Source organism: Schistocerca gregaria, chromosome 5 (genome assembly GCF_023897955.1).
Source record: "Schistocerca gregaria isolate iqSchGreg1 chromosome 5, iqSchGreg1.2, whole genome shotgun sequence".
NCBI classification, from domain to species: domain Eukaryota; kingdom Metazoa; phylum Arthropoda; class Insecta; order Orthoptera; family Acrididae; genus Schistocerca; species Schistocerca gregaria.
In genome coordinates this window covers 124,940,899-124,959,929 of record NC_064924.1, presented here as the reverse complement: position 1 = coordinate 124,959,929, position 19,031 = coordinate 124,940,899, and positions in this window count along the sequence as shown.

The window sequence follows — 19,031 nt, the reverse complement described above, 5'->3', positions numbered from 1 at the left end:
ATAATATGACACTGGCTACTGGCACTATGGCGGACTAAAGGGACTCTCAATGTATTCAAAACAAACATGGAATCTATGGAACACTATAATAGCACTCGACGATTTTAGCTTCCTAAAACCAAAAACACACGGAAGAAGATGTGAAGAGTAAGAATAATACAGTTTATACTTAAATCAAGGTAGCTCGCTGCACAGCAGACGTGATGCAGACGGCGGATAATATGACACTGGCTACTGGCACTATGGCGGACTAAAGGGACTCTCAATGTATTCAAAACAAACATGGAATCTATGGAACACTATAATAGCACTCGACAATTAAAGCTTCCTAAAAGCAAAAACACACGGAAGATCAAATGAAAAGTAAGAATAATACAGTTTATACTTAAATTAAGGTAGCTCGCTGCATAGCAGACGTGATGCAGACGGCGGATAATATGACACTGGCTACTGGCACTATGGCGGACTAAAGGGACTCTCAATGTATTGAAAACAAACATGGAATCTATGGAACACTATAATAGCACTCGACGATTTTAGCTTCCTAAAACCAAAAACACACGGAAGAAGATGTGAAGAGTAAGAATAATACAGTTTATATTTAAATTAAGGTAGCTCGCTGCACAGCAGACGTGTTGCAGACGGCGGATAATATGACACTGGCTACTGGCACTATGGCGGACTAAAGGGACTCTCAATGTATTCAAAACAAACATGGAATCTGTGGAACACTATAATAGCACTCGACAATTAAAGCTTCCTAAAAGCAAAAACACACGGAAGATCAAATGAAAAGTAAGAATAATACAGTTTATACTTAAATTAAGGTAGCTCGCTGCACAGCAGACGTGATGCAGACGGCGAATAATATGACACTGGCTACTGGCACTATGGCGGACTAAAGGGACTCTCAATGTATTCAAAACAAACATGGAATCTATGGAACACTATAATAGCACTCGACGATTTTAGCTTCCTAAAACCAAAAACACACGGAAGAAGATGTGAAGAGTAAGAATAATACAGTTTATACTTAAATTAAGGTAGCTCGCTGCACAGCAGACGTGATGCAGACGGCGGATAATATGACACTGGCTACTGGCACTATGGCGGACTAAAGGGACTCTCAATGTATTCAAAACAAACATGGAATCTATTTAACACTATAATAGCACTCGACGATTTTAGCTTCCTAAAACCAAAAACACACAGAAGAAGATGTGAAGAGTAAGAATAATACAGTTTATACTTAAATTAAGGTAGCTCGCTGCACAGCAGACGTGATGCAGACGGCGGATAATATGACACTGGCTACTGGCACTATGGCGGACTAAAGGGACTCTCAATGTATTGAAAACAAACATGGAATCTATGGAACACTATAATAGCACTCGACGATTTTAGCTTCCTAAAACCAAAAACACACGGAAGAAGATGTGAAGAGTAAGAATAATACAGTTTATACTTAAATTAAGGTAGCTCGCTGCACAGCAGACGTGATGCAGACGGCGGATAATATGACACTGGCTACTGGCACTATGGCGGACTAAAGGGACTCTCAATGTATTCAAAACAAACATGGACTCTATGGAACACTATAATAGCACTCGACGATTTTAGCTTCCTAAAACCAAAAACACACGGAAGAAGATGTGAAGAGTAAGAATAATACAGTTTATACTTAAATTAAGGTAGCTCGCTGCACAGCAGACGTGATGCAGACGGCGGATAATACGACACTGGCTACTGGCACTATGGCGGACTAAAGGGACTCTCAATGTATTGAAAACAAACATGGAATCTGTGGAACACTATGATAGCACTCGACAATTAAAGCTTCCTAAAAGCAAAAACACACGGAATATCAAATGAAAAGTAAGAATAATACAGTTTATACTTAAATTAAGGTAGCTCGCTGCACAGCAGACGTGATGCAGACGGCGGATAATACGACACTGACTACTGGCACTATGGCGGACTAAAGGGACTCTCACTGTATTCAAAACAAACATGGAATCTATGGAACACTATAATAGCACTCGACGATTTTAGCTTCCTAAAACCAAAAACACACGGAAGATCAAATGAAAAGTAAGAATAATACAGTTTATACTTAAATTAAGGTAGCTCGCTGCACAGCAGACGTGATGCAGACGGCGGATAATATGACACTAGCTACTGGCACTATGGCGGACTAAATCGACTCTCAATGTATTCAAAACAAACATGGAATCTATGGAACACTATAATAGCACTTGACGATTTTAGCGTCCTAAAACCAAAAACACACGGAAGAAGATGTGAAGAGTAAGAATAATACAGTTTATACTTAAATTAAGGTAGCTCGCTGCACAGCAGACGTGATGCAGACGGCGGATAATATGACACTGGCTACTGGCACTATGGCGGACTAAAGGGACTCTCAATGTATTCAAAACAAACATGGAATCTATTTAACACTAATAGCACTCGACGATTCTAGCTTCCTAAAACCAAAAACACACAGAAGAAGATGTGAAGAGTAAGAATAATACAGTTTATACTTAAATTAAGGGAGCTCGCTGCACAGCAGACGTGATGCAGACGGCGGATAATATGACACTGGCTACTGGCACTATGGCGGACTAAAGGGACTCTCAATGTATTCAAAACAAACATGGAATCTATGGAACACTATAATAGCACTCGACGATTTTAGCTTCCTAAAACCAAAAACACACGGAAGAAGATGTGAAGAGTAAGAATAATACAGTTTATACTTAAATTAAGGTAGCTCGCTGCACAGCAGACGTGATGCAGACGGCGGATAATACGACACTGGCTACTGGCACTATGGCGGACTAAAGGGACTCTCAATGTATTCAAAACAAACATGGAATCTATGGAACACTATAATAGCACTCGACGATTTTAGCTTCCTAAAACCAAAAACACACGGAAGAAGATGTGAAGAGTAAGAATAATACAGTTTATACTTAAATTAAGGTAGCTCGCTGCACAGCAGACGTGATGCAGACGGCGGATAATATGACACTGGCTACTGGCACTATGGCGGACTAAAGGGACTCTCAATGTATTCAAAACAAACATGGAATCTATGGAACACTATAATAGCACTCGACGATTTTAGCTTCCTAAAACCAAAAACACATAGAAGAAGATGTGAAGAGTAAGAATAATACAGTTTATACTTAAATTAAGGTAGCTCGCTGCACAGCAGACGTGATGCAGACGGCGGATAATATGACACTGGCTACTGGCACTATGGCGGACTAAAGGGACTCTCAATGTATTCAAAACAAACATGGAATCTATTTAACACTATAATAGCACTCGACGATTTTAGCTTCCTAAAACCAAAAACACACAGAAGAAGATGTGAAGAGTAAGAATAATACAGTTTATACTTAAATTAAGGTAGCTCGCTGCACAGCAGACGTGATGCAGACGGCGGATAATATGACACTGGCTACTGGCACTATGGCGGACTAAAGGGACTCTCAATGTATTCAAAACAAACATGGAATCTATGGAACACTATAATAGCACTCGACGATTTTAGCTTCCTAAAACCAAAAACACACGGAAGAAGATGTGAAGAGTAAGAATAATACAGTTTATACTTAAATTAAGGTAGCTCGCTGCACAGCAGACGTGATGCAGACGGCGGATAATACGACACTGGCTACTGGCACTATGGCGGACTAAAGGGACTCTCAATGTATTCAAAACAAACATGGAATCTGTGGAACACTATAATAGCACTCGACAATTAAAGCTTCCTAAAAGCAAAAACACACGGAAGATCAAATGAAAAGTAAGAATGATACAGTTTATACTTAAATTAAGGTAGCTCGCTGCATAGCAGACGTGATGCAGACGGCGGATAATATGACACTGGCTACTGGCACTATGGCGGACTAAAGGGACTCTCAATGTATTCAAAACAAACATGGAATCTATGGAACACTATAATAGCACTCGACGATTTTAGCTTCCTAAAACCAAAAACACACGGAAGAAGATGTGAAGAGTAAGAATAATACAGTTTATACTTAAATTAAGGTAGCTCGCTGCACAGCAGACGTGATGCAGACGGCGGATAATATGACACTGGCTACTGGCACTATGGCGGACTAAAGGGACTCTCAATGTATTCAAAACAAACATGGAATCTGTGGAACACTATAATAGGACTCGACAATTAAAGCTTCCTAAAAGCAAAAACACACGGAAGATCAAATGAAAAGTAAGAATAATACAGTTTATACTTAAATTAAGGTAGCTCGCTGCACAGCAGACGTGATGCAGACGGCGAATAATATGACACTGGCTACTGGCACTATGGCGGACTAAAGGGACTCTCAATGTATTCAAAAAAAACATGGAATCTATGGAACACTATAATAGCACTCGACGATTTTAGCTTCCTAAAACCAAAAACACACGGAAGAAGATGTGAAGAGTAAGAATAATACAGTTTATACTTAAATTAAGGTAGCTCGCTGCACAGCAGACGTGATGCAGACGGCGGATAATACGACACTGACTACTGGCACCATGGCGGACTAAAGGGACTCTCACTGTATTCAAAACAAACATGGAATCTATGGAACACTATAATAGCACTCGACGATTTTAGCTTCCTAAAACCAAAAACACACGGAAGATCAAATGAAAAGTAAGAATAATACAGTTTATACTTAAATTAAGGTAGCTCGCTGCGTAGCAGACGTGATGCAGACGGCGGATAATATGACACTGGCTACTGGCACTATGGCGGACTAAAGGGACTCTCAATGTATTGAAAACAAACATGGAATCTATGGAACACTATAATAGCACTCGACGATTTTAGCTTCCTAAAACCAAAAACACACGGAAGAAGATGTGAAGAGTAAGAATAATACAGTTTATACTTAAATTAAGGTAGCTCGCTGCACAGCAGACGTGATGCAGACGGCGGATAATACGACACTGGCTACTGGCACTATGGCGGACTAAAGGGACTCTCAATGTATTCAAAACAAACATGGAATCTATGGAACACTATAATAGCACTCGACGATTTTAGCTTCCTAAAACCAAAAACACACGGAAGAAGATGTGAAGAGTAAGAATAATACAGTTTATACTTAAATTAAGGTAGCTCGCTGCACAGCAGACGTGATGCAGACGGCGGATAATATGACACTGGCTACTGGCACTATGGCGGACTAAAGGGACTCTCAATGTATTCAAAACAAACATGGAATCTATGGAACACTATAATAGCACTCGACGATTTTAGCTTCCTAAAACCAAAAACACATAGAAGAAGATGTGAAGAGTAAGAATAATACAGTTTATACTTAAATTAAGGTAGCTCGCTGCACAGCAGACGTGATGCAGACGGCGGATAATATGACACTGGCTACTGGCACTATGGCGGACTAAAGGGACTCTCAATGTATTCAAAACAAACATGGAATCTATTTAACACTAAGATAGCACTCGACGATTTTAGCTTCCTAAAACCAAAAACACACAGAAGAAGATGTGAAGAGTAAGAATAATACAGTTTATACTTAAATTAAGGTAGCTCGCTGCACAGCAGACGTGATGCAGACGGCGGATAATATGACACTGGCTACTGGCACTATGGCGGACTAAAGGGACTCTCAATGTATTCAAAACAAACATGGAATCTATGGAACACTATAATAGCACTCGACGATTTTAGCTTCCTAAAACCAAAAACACACGGAAGAAGATGTGAAGAGTAAGAATAATACAGTTTATACTTAAATTAAGGTAGCTCGCTGCACAGCAGACGTGATGCAGACGGCGGATAATACGACACTGGCTACTGGCACTATGGCGGACTAAAGGGACTCTCAATGTATTCAAAACAAACATGGAATCTGTGGAACACTATAATAGCACTCGACAATTAAAGCTTCCTAAAAGCAAAAACACACGGAAGATCAAATGAAAAGTAAGAATAATACAGTTTATACTTAAATTAAGGTAGCTCGCTGCATAGCAGACGTGATGCAGACGGCGGATAATATGACACTGGCTACTGGCACTATGGCGGACTAAAGGGACTCTCAATGTATTCAAAACAAACATGGAATCTATGGAACACTATAATAGCACTCGACGATTTTAGCTTCCTAAAACCAAAAACACACGGAAGAAGATGTGAAGAGTAAGAATAATACAGTTTATACTTAAATTAAGGTAGCTCGCTGCACAGCAGACGTGTTGCAGACGGCGGATAATATGACACTGGCTACTGGCACTATGGCGGACTAAAGGGACTCTCAATGTATTCAAAACAAACATGGAATCTGTGGAACACTATAATAGGACTCGACAATTAAAGCTTCCTAAAAGCAAAAACACACGGAAGATCAAATGAAAAGTAAGAATAATACAGTTTATACTTAAATTAAGGTAGCTCGCTGCACAGCAGACGTGATGCAGACGGCGAATAATATGACACTGGCTACTGGCACTATGGCGGACTAAAGGGACTCTCAATGTATTCAAAAAAAACATGGAATCTATGGAACACTATAATAGCACTCGACGATTTTAGCTTCCTAAAACCAAAAACACACGGAAGAAGATGTGAAGAGTAAGAATAATACAGTTTATACTTAAATTAAGGTAGCTCGCTGCACAGCAGACGTGATGCAGACGGCGGATAATACGACACTGACTACTGGCACTATGGCGGACTAAAGGGACTCTCACTGTATTCAAAACAAACATGGAATCTATGGAACACTATAATAGCACTCGACGATTTTAGCTTCCTAAAACCAAAAACACACGGAAGATCAAATGAAAAGTAAGAATAATACAGTTTATACTTAAATTAAGGTAGCTCGCTGCGTAGCAGACGTGATGCAGACGGCGGATAATATGACACTGGCTACTGGCACTATGGCGGACTAAAGGGACTCTCAATGTATTCAAAACAAACATGGAATCTATGGAACACTATAATAGCACTCGACGATTTTAGCTTCCTAAAACCAAAAACACACGGAAGATCAAATGAAAAGTAAGAATAATACAGTTTATACTTAAATTAAGGTAGCTCGCTGCACAGCAGACGTGATGCAGACGGCGGATAATATGACACTGGCTACTGGCACTATGGCGGACTAAAGGGACTCTCAATGTATTCAAAACAAACATGGAATCTATTTAACACTATAATAGCACTCGACGATTTTAGCTTCCTAAAACCAAAAACACACAGAAGAAGATGTGAAGAGTAAGAATAATACAGTTTATACTTAAATTAAGGTAGCTCGCTGCACAGCAGACGTGATGCAGACGGCGGATAATATGACACTGGCTACTGGCACTATGGCGGACTAAAGGGACTCTCAATGTATTCAAAACAAACATGGAATCTATGGAACACTATAATAGCACTCGACGATTTTAGCTTCCTAAAACCAAAAACACACGGAAGAAGATGTGAAGAGTAAGAATAATACAGTTTATACTTAAATTAAGGTAGCTCGCTGCACAGCAGACGTGATGCAGACGGCGGATAATACGACACTGGCTACTGGCACTATGGCGGACTAAAGGGACTCTCAATGTATTCAAAACAAACATGGAATCTGTGGAACACTATAATAGCACTCGACAATTAAAGCTTCCTAAAAGCAAAAACACACGGAAGATCAAATGAAAAGTAAGAATAATACAGTTTATACTTAAATTAAGGTAGCTCGCTGCGTAGCAGACGTGATGCAGACGGCGGATAATATGACACTGGCTACCGGCACTATGGCGGACTAAAGGGACTCTCAATGTATTCAAAACAAACATGGAATCTATGGAACACTATAATAGCACTCGACGATTTTAGCTTCCTAAAACCAAAAACACACGGAAGAAGATGTGAAGAGTAAGAATAATACAGTTTATACTTAAATTAAGGTAGCTCGCTGCACAGCAGACGTGATGCAGACGGCGGATAATATGACACTGGCTACTGGCACTATGGCGGACTAAAGGGACTCTCAATGTATTCAAAACAAACATGGAATCTATGGAACACTATAATAGCACTCGACGATTTTAGCGTCCTAAAACCAAAAACACACGGAAGAAGATGTGAAGAGTAAGAATAATACAGTTTATACTTAAATTAAGGTAGCTCGCTGCACAGCAGACGTGATGCAGACGGCGGATAATACGACACTGACTACTGGCACTATGGCGGACTAAAGGGACTCTCACTGTATTCAAAACAAACATGGAATCTATGGAACACTATAATAGCACTCGACGATTTTAGCTTCCTAAAACCAAAAACACACGGAAGATCAAATGAAAAGTAAGAATAATACAGTTTATACTTAAATTAAGGTAGCTCGCTGCGTAGCAGACGTGATGCAGACGGCGGATAATATGACACTGGCTACTGGCACTATGGCGGACTAAAGGGACTCTCAATGTATTCAAAACAAACATGGAATCTATGGAACACTATAATAGCACTCGACGATTTTAGCTTCCTAAAACCAAAAACATACGGAAGAAGATGTGAAGAGTAAGAATAATACAGTTTATACTTAAATTAAGGTAGCTCGCTGCACAGCAGACGTGATGCAGACGGCGGATAATACGACACTGGCTACTGGCACTATGGCGGACTAAAGGGACTCTCAATGTATTCAAAACAAACATGGAATCTGTGGAACACTATAATAGCACTCGACAATTAAAGCTTCCTAAAAGCAAAAACACACGGAAGATCAAATGAAAAGTAAGAATAATACAGTTTATACTTAAATTAAGGTAGCTCGCTGCACAGCAGACGTGATGCAGACGGCGAATAATATGACACTGGCTACTGGCACTATGGCGGACTAAAGGGACTCTCAATGTATTCAAAACAAAAATGGAATCTATGGAACACTATAATAGCACTCGACAATTAAAGCTTCCTAAAACCAAAAACACACGGAAGATCAAATGAAAAGTAAGAATAATACAGTTTATACTTAAATTAAGGTAGCTCACTGCACAGCAGACGTGATGCAGACGGCGGATAATATGACACTAGCTACTGGCACTATGGCGGACTAAATCGACTCTCAATGTATTCAAAACAAACATGGAATCTATGGAACACTATAATAGCACTTGACGATTTTAGCGTCCTAAAACCAAAATCACACGGAAGAAGATGTGAAGAGTAAGAATAATACAGTTTATACTTAAATTAAGGTAGCTCGCTGCACAGCAGACGCGATGCAGACGGCGGATAATATGACACTGGCTACTGGCACTATGGCGGACTAAAGGGACTCTCAATGTATTCAAAACAAACATGGAATCTATGGAACACTATAATAGCACTCGACGATTTTAGCTTCCTAAAACCAAAAACACACGGAAGAAGATGTGAAGAGTAAGAATAATACAGTTTATACTTAAATTAAGGTAGCTCGCTGCACAGCAGACGCGATGCAGACGGCGGATAATATGACACTGGCTACTGGCACTATGGCGGACTAAAGGGACTCTCAATGTATTCAAAACAAACATGGAATCTATGGAACACTATAATAGCACTCGACGATTTTAGCTTCCTAAAACCAAAAACACACGGAAGAAGATGTGAAGAGTAAGAATAATACAGTTTATACTTAAATTAAGGTAGCTCGCTGCACAGCAGACGTGTTGCAGACGGCGGATAATATGACACTGGCTACTGGCACTATGGCGGACTAAAGGGACTCTCAATGTATTCAAAACAAACATGGAATCTGTGGAACACTATAATAGGACTCGACAATTAAAGCTTCCTAAAAGCAAAAACACACGGAAGATCAAATGAAAAGTAAGAATAATACAGTTTATACTTAAATTAAGGTAGCTCGCTGCACAGCAGACGTGATGCAGACGGCGAATAATATGACACTGGCTACTGGCACTATGGCGGACTAAAGGGACTCTCAATGTATTCAAAAAAAACATGGAATCTATGGAACACTATAATAGCACTCGACGATTTTAGCTTCCTAAAACCAAAAACACACGGAAGAAGATGTGAAGAGTAAGAATAATACAGTTTATACTTAAATTAAGGTAGCTCGCTGCACAGCAGACGTGATGCAGACGGCGGATAATACGACACTGACTACTGGCACTATGGCGGACTAAAGGGACTCTCACTGTATTCAAAACAAACATGGAATCTATGGAACACTATAATAGCACTCGACGATTTTAGCTTCCTAAAACCAAAAACACACGGAAGATCAAATGAAAAGTAAGAATAATACAGTTTATACTTAAATTAAGGTAGCTCGCTGCGTAGCAGACGTGATGCAGACGGCGGATAATATGACACTGGCTACTGGCACTATGGCGGACTAAAGGGACTCTCAATGTATTCAAAACAAACATGGAATCTATGGAACACTATAATAGCACTCGACGATTTTAGCTTCCTAAAACCAAAAACACACGGAAGATCAAATGAAAAGTAAGAATAATACAGTTTATACTTAAATTAAGGTAGCTCGCTGCACAGCAGACGTGATGCAGACGGCGGATAATATGACACTGGCTACTGGCACTATGGCGGACTAAAGGGACTCTCAATGTATTCAAAACAAACATGGAATCTATTTAACACTATAATAGCACTCGACGATTTTAGCTTCCTAAAACCAAAAACACACAGAAGAAGATGTGAAGAGTAAGAATAATACAGTTTATACTTAAATTAAGGTAGCTCGCTGCACAGCAGACGTGATGCAGACGGCGGATAATATGACACTGGCTACTGGCACTATGGCGGACTAAAGGGACTCTCAATGTATTCAAAACAAACATGGAATCTATGGAACACTATAATAGCACTCGACGATTTTAGCTTCCTAAAACCAAAAACACACGGAAGAAGATGTGAAGAGTAAGAATAATACAGTTTATACTTAAATTAAGGTAGCTCGCTGCACAGCAGACGTGATGCAGACGGCGGATAATACGACACTGGCTACTGGCACTATGGCGGACTAAAGGGACTCTCAATGTATTCAAAACAAACATGGAATCTGTGGAACACTATAATAGCACTCGACAATTAAAGCTTCCTAAAAGCAAAAACACACGGAAGATCAAATGAAAAGTAAGAATAATACAGTTTATACTTAAATTAAGGTAGCTCGCTGCGTAGCAGACGTGATGCAGACGGCGGATAATATGACACTGGCTACCGGCACTATGGCGGACTAAAGGGACTCTCAATGTATTCAAAACAAACATGGAATCTATGGAACACTATAATAGCACTCGACGATTTTAGCTTCCTAAAACCAAAAACACACGGAAGAAGATGTGAAGAGTAAGAATAATACAGTTTATACTTAAATTAAGGTAGCTCGCTGCACAGCAGACGTGATGCAGACGGCGGATAATATGACACTGGCTACTGGCACTATGGCGGACTAAAGGGACTCTCAATGTATTCAAAACAAACATGGAATCTATGGAACACTATAATAGCACTCGACGATTTTAGCGTCCTAAAACCAAAAACACACGGAAGAAGATGTGAAGAGTAAGAATAATACAGTTTATACTTAAATTAAGGTAGCTCGCTGCACAGCAGACGTGATGCAGACGGCGGATAATACGACACTGACTACTGGCACTATGGCGGACTAAAGGGACTCTCACTGTATTCAAAACAAACATGGAATCTATGGAACACTATAATAGCACTCGACGATTTTAGCTTCCTAAAACCAAAAACACACGGAAGATCAAATGAAAAGTAAGAATAATACAGTTTATACTTAAATTAAGGTAGCTCGCTGCGTAGCAGACGTGATGCAGACGGCGGATAATATGACACTGGCTACTGGCACTATGGCGGACTAAAGGGACTCTCAATGTATTCAAAACAAACATGGAATCTATGGAACACTATAATAGCACTCGACGATTTTAGCTTCCTAAAACCAAAAACATACGGAAGAAGATGTGAAGAGTAAGAATAATACAGTTTATACTTAAATTAAGGTAGCTCGCTGCACAGCAGACGTGATGCAGACGGCGGATAATACGACACTGGCTACTGGCACTATGGCGGACTAAAGGGACTCTCAATGTATTCAAAACAAACATGGAATCTGTGGAACACTATAATAGCACTCGACAATTAAAGCTTCCTAAAAGCAAAAACACACGGAAGATCAAATGAAAAGTAAGAATAATACAGTTTATACTTAAATTAAGGTAGCTCGCTGCACAGCAGACGTGATGCAGACGGCGAATAATATGACACTGGCTACTGGCACTATGGCGGACTAAAGGGACTCTCAATGTATTCAAAACAAAAATGGAATCTATGGAACACTATAATAGCACTCGACAATTAAAGCTTCCTAAAACCAAAAACACACGGAAGATCAAATGAAAAGTAAGAATAATACAGTTTATACTTAAATTAAGGTAGCTCACTGCACAGCAGACGTGATGCAGACGGCGGATAATATGACACTAGCTACTGGCACTATGGCGGACTAAATCGACTCTCAATGTATTCAAAACAAACATGGAATCTATGGAACACTATAATAGCACTTGACGATTTTAGCGTCCTAAAACCAAAATCACACGGAAGAAGATGTGAAGAGTAAGAATAATACAGTTTATACTTAAATTAAGGTAGCTCGCTGCACAGCAGACGCGATGCAGACGGCGGATAATATGACACTGGCTACTGGCACTATGGCGGACTAAAGGGACTCTCAATGTATTCAAAACAAACATGGAATCTATGGAACACTATAATAGCACTCGACGATTTTAGCTTCCTAAAACCAAAAACACACGGAAGAAGATGTGAAGAGTAAGAATAATACAGTTTATACTTAAATTAAGGTAGCTCGCTGCACAGCAGACGCGATGCAGACGGCGGATAATATGACACTGGCTACTGGCACTATGGCGGACTAAAGGGACTCTCAATGTATTCAAAACAAACATGGAATCTATGGAACACTATAATAGCACTCGACGATTTTAGCTTCCTAAAACCAAAAACACACGGAAGAAGATGTGAAGAGTAAGAATAATACAGTTTATACTTAAATTAAGGTAGCTCGCTGCACAGCAGACGTGATGCAGACGGCGGATAATATGACACTGGCTACTGGCACTATGGCGGACTAAAGGGACTCTCAATGTATTCAAAACAAACATGGAATCTGTGGAACACTATAATAGCACTCGACGATTTTAGCTTCCTAAAACCAAAAACACACGGAAGAAGATGTGAAGAGTAAGAATAATACAGTTTATACTTAAATTAAGGTAGCTCGCTGCACAGCAGACGCGATGCAGACGGCGGATAATATGACACTGGCTACTGGCACTATGGCGGACTAAAGGGACTCTCAATGTATTCAAAACAAACATGGAATCTATGGAACACTATAATAGCACTCGACGATTTTAGCTTCCTAAAACCAAAAACACACGGAAGAAGATGTGAAGAGTAAGAATAATACAGTTTATACTTAAATTAAGGTAGCTCGCTGCACCGCAGACGTGATGCAGACGGCGGATAATATGACACTGGCTACTGGCACTATGGCGGACTAAAGGGACTCTCAATGTATTCAAAACAAACATGGAATCTGTGGAACACTATAATAGCACTCGACAATTAAAGCTTCCTAAAAGCAAAAACACACGGAAGATCAAATGAAAAGTAAGAATAATACAGTTTATACTTAAATTAAGGTAGCTCGCTGCACAGCAGACGTGATGCAGACGGCGGATAATATGACACTGGCTACTGGCACTATGGCGGACTAAAGGGACTCTCAATGTATTCAAAACAAACATGGAATCTGTGGAACACTATAATAGCACTCGACAATTAAAGCTTCCTAAAAGCAAAAACACACGGAAGATCAAATGAAAAGTAAGAATAATACAGTTTATACTTAAAATAAGGTAGCTCGCTGCACAGCAGACGTGATGCAGACGGCGGATAATATGACACTGGCTACTGGCACTATGGCGGACTAAAGGGACTCTCAATGTATTCAAAACAAACATGGAATCTATGGAACACTATAATAGCACTCGACGATTTTAGCTTCCTAAAACCAAAAACACACGGAAGAAGATGTGAAGAGTAAGAATAATACAGTTTATACTTAAATTAAGGTAGCTCGCTGCACAGCAGACGCGATGCAGACGGCGGATAATATGACACTGGCTACTGGCACTATGGCGGACTAAAGGGACTCTCAATGTATTCAAAACAAACATGGAATCTATGGAACACTATAATAGCACTCGACGATTTTAGCTTCCTAAAACCAAAAACACACGGAAGAAGATGTGAAGAGTAAGAATAATACAGTTTATACTTAAATTAAGGTAGCTCGCTGCACAGCAGACGTGATGCAGACGGCGGATAATATGACACTGGCTACTGGCACTATGGCGGACTAAAGGGACTCTCAATGTATTCAAAACAAACATGGAATCTGTGGAACACTATAATAGCACTCGACAATTAAAGCTTCCTAAAGGCAAAAACACACGGAAGATCAAATGAAAAGTAAGAATAATACAGTTTATACTTAAATTAAGGTAGCTCGCTGCACAGCAGACGTGATGCAGACGGCGAATAATATGACACTGGCTACTGGCACTATGGCGGACTAAAGGGACTCTCAATGTATTCAAAACAAACATGGAATCTATGGAACACTATAATAGCACTCGACGATTTTAGCTTCCTAAAACCAAAAACACACGGAAGAAGATGTGAAGAGTAAGAATAATACAGTTTATACTTAAATTAAGGTAGCTCGCTGCACAGCAGACGTGATGCAGACGGCGGATAATATGACACTGGCTACTGGCACTATGGCGGACTAAAGGGACTCTCAATGTATTCAAAACAAACATGGAATCTGTGGAACACTATAATAGCACTCGACAATTAAAGCTTCCTAAAAGCAAAAACACACGGAAGATCAAATGAAAAGTAAGAATAATACAGTTTATACTTAAATTAAGGTAGCTCGCTGCACAGCAGACGTGATGCAGACGGCGGATAATACGACACTGACTACTGGCACTATGGCGGACTAAAGGGACTCTCACTGTATTCAAAACAAACATGGAATCTATGGAACACTATAATAGCACTCGACGATTTTAGCTTCCTAAAACCAAAAACACACGGAAGAAGATGTGAAGAGTAAGAATAATACAGTTTATACTTAAATTAAGGTAGCTCGCTGCACAGCAGACGTGATGCAGACGGCGGATAATACGACACTGACTACTGGCACTATGGCGGACTAAAGGGACTCTCACTGTATTCAAAACAAACATGGAATCTATGGAACACTATAATAGCATTCGACGATTTTAGCTTCCTAAAACCAAAAACACACGGAAGAAGATGTGAAGAGTAAGAATAATACAGTTTATACTTAAATTAAGGTAGCTCGCTGCACAGCAGACGTGATGCAGACGGCGGATAATATGACACTGGCTACTGGCACTATGGCGGACTAAAGGGACTCTCAATGTATTCAAAACAAACATGGAATCTATTTAACACTATAATAGCACTCGACGATTTTAGCTTCCTAAAACCAAAAACACACAGAAGAAGATGTGAAGAGTAAGAATAATACAGTTTATACTTAAATTAAGGTAGCTCGCTGCACAGCAGACGTGATGCAGACGGCGGATAATATGACACTGGCTACTGGCACTATGGCGGACTAAAGGGACTCTCAATGTATTCAAAACAAACATGGAATCTATGGAACACTATAATAGCACTCGACGATTTTAGCTTCCTAAAACCAAAAACACACGGAAGAAGATGTGAAGAGTAAGAATAATACAGTTTATACTTAAATTAAGGTAGCTCGCTGCACAGCAGACGTGATGCAGACGGCGGATAATACGACACTGGCTACTGGCACTATGGCGGACTAAAGGGACTCTCAATGTATTCAAAACAAACATGGAATCTGTGGAACACTATAATAGCACTCGACAATTAAAGCTTCCTAAAAGCAAAAACACACGGAAGATCAAATGAAAAGTAAGAATAATACAGTTTATACTTAAATTAAGGTAGCTCGCTGCGTAGCAGACGTGATGCAGACGGCGGATAATATGACACTGGCTACCGGCACTATGGCGGACTAAAGGGACTCTCAATGTATTCAAAACAAACATGGAATCTATGGAACACTATAATAGCACTCGACGATTTTAGCTTCCTAAAACCAAAAACACACGGAAGAAGATGTGAAGAGTAAGAATAATACAGTTTATACTTAAATTAAGGTAGCTCGCTGCACAGCAGACGTGATGCAGACGGCGGATAATATGACACTGGCTACTGGCACTATGGCGGACTAAAGGGACTCTCAATGTATTCAAAACAAACATGGAATCTATGGAACACTATAATAGCACTCGACGATTTTAGCGTCCTAAAACCAAAAACACACGGAAGAAGATGTGAAGAGTAAGAATAATACAGTTTATACTTAAATTAAGGTAGCTCGCTGCACAGCAGACGTGATGCAGACGGCGGATAATACGACACTGACTACTGGCACTATGGCGGACTAAAGGGACTCTCACTGTATTCAAAACAAACATGGAATCTATGGAACACTATAATAGCACTCGACGATTTTAGCTTCCTAAAACCAAAAACACACGGAAGATCAAATGAAAAGTAAGAATAATACAGTTTATACTTAAATTAAGGTAGCTCGCTGCGTAGCAGACGTGATGCAGACGGCGGATAATATGACACTGGCTACTGGCACTATGGCGGACTAAAGGGACTCTCAATGTATTCAAAACAAACATGGAATCTATGGAACACTATAATAGCACTCGACGATTTTAGCTTCCTAAAACCAAAAACATACGGAAGAAGATGTGAAGAGTAAGAATAATACAGTTTATACTTAAATTAAGGTAGCTCGCTGCACAGCAGACGTGATGCAGACGGCGGATAATACGACACTGGCTACTGGCACTATGGCGGACTAAAGGGACTCTCAATGTATTCAAAACAAACATGGAATCTGTGGAACACTATAATAGCACTCGACAATTAAAGCTTCCTAAAAGCAAAAACACACGGAAGATCAAATGAAAAGTAAGAATAATACAGTTTATACTTAAAATAAGGTAGCTCGCTGCACAGCAGACGTGATGCAGACGGCGGATAATATGACACTGGCTACTGGCACTATGGCGGACTAAAGGGACTCTCAATGTATTCAAAACAAACATGGAATCTGTGGAACACTATAATAGCACTCGACAATTAAAGCTTCCTAAAAGCAAAAACACACGGAAGATCAAATGAAAAGTAAGAATAATACAGTTTATACTTAAATTAAGGTAGCTCGCTGCACAGCAGACGTGATGCAGACGGCGAATAATATGACACTGGCTACTGGCACTATGGCGGACTAAAGGGACTCTCAATGTATTCAAAACAAAAATGGAATCTATGGAACACTATAATAGCACTCGACAATTAAAGCTTCCTAAAACCAAAAACACACGGAAGATCAAATGAAAAGTAAGAATAATACAGTTTATACTTAAATTAAGGTAGCTCACTGCACAGCAGACGTGATGCAGACGGCGGATAATATGACACTAGCTACTGGCACTATGGCGGACTAAATCGACTCTCAATGTATTCAAAACAAACATGGAATCTATGGAACACTATAATAGCACTTGACGATTTTAGCGTCCTAAAACCAAAATCACACGGAAGAAGATGTGAAGAGTAAGAATAATACAGTTTATACTTAAATTAAGGTAGCTCGCTGCACAGCAGACGCGATGCAGACGGCGGATAATATGACACTGGCTACTGGCACTATGGCGGACTAAAGGGACTCTCAATGTATTCAAAACAAACATGGAATCTATGGAACACTATAATAGCACTCGACGATTTTAGCTTCCTAAAACCAAAAACACACGGAAGAAGATGTGAAGAGTAAGAATAATACAGTTTATACTTAAATTAAGGTAGCTCGCTGCACAGCAGACGCGATGCAGACGGCGGATAATATGACACTGGCTACTGGCACTATGGCGGACTAAAGGGACTCTCAATGTATTCAAAACAAACATGGAATCTATGGAACACTATAATAGCACTCGACGATTTTAGCTTCCTAAAACCAAAAACACACGGAAGAAGATGTGAAGAGTAAGAATAATACAGTTTATACTTAAATTAAGGTAGCTCGCTGCACAGCAGACGTGATGCAGACGGCGGATAATATGACACTGGCTACTGGCACTATGGCGGACTAAAGGGACTCTCAATGTATTCAAAACAAACATGGAATCTGTGGAACACTATAATAGCACTCGACGATTTTAGCTTCCTAAAACCAAAAACACACGGAAGAAGATGTGAAGAGTAAGAATAATACAGTTTATACTTAAATTAAGGTAGCTCGCTGCACAGCAGACGCGATGCAGACGGCGGATAATATGACACTGGCTACTGGCACTATGGCGGACTAAAGGGACTCTCAATGTATTCAAAACAAACATGGAATCTATGGAACACTATAATAGCACTCGACGATTTTAGCTTCCTAAAACCAAAAACACACGGAAGAAGATGTGAAGAGTAAGAATAATACAGTTTATACTTAAATTAAGGTAGCTCGCTGCACCGCAGACGTGATGCAGACGGCGGATAATATGACACTGGCTACTGGCACTATGGCGGACTAAAGGGACTCTCAATGTATTCAAAACAAACATGGAATCTGTGGAACACTATAATAGCACTCGACAATTAAAGCTTCCTAAAAGCAAAAACACACGGAAGATCAAATGAAAAGTAAGAATAATACAGTTTATACTTAAATTAAGGTAGCTCGCTGCACAGCAGACGTGATGCAGACGGCGGATAATATGACACTGGCTACTGGCAC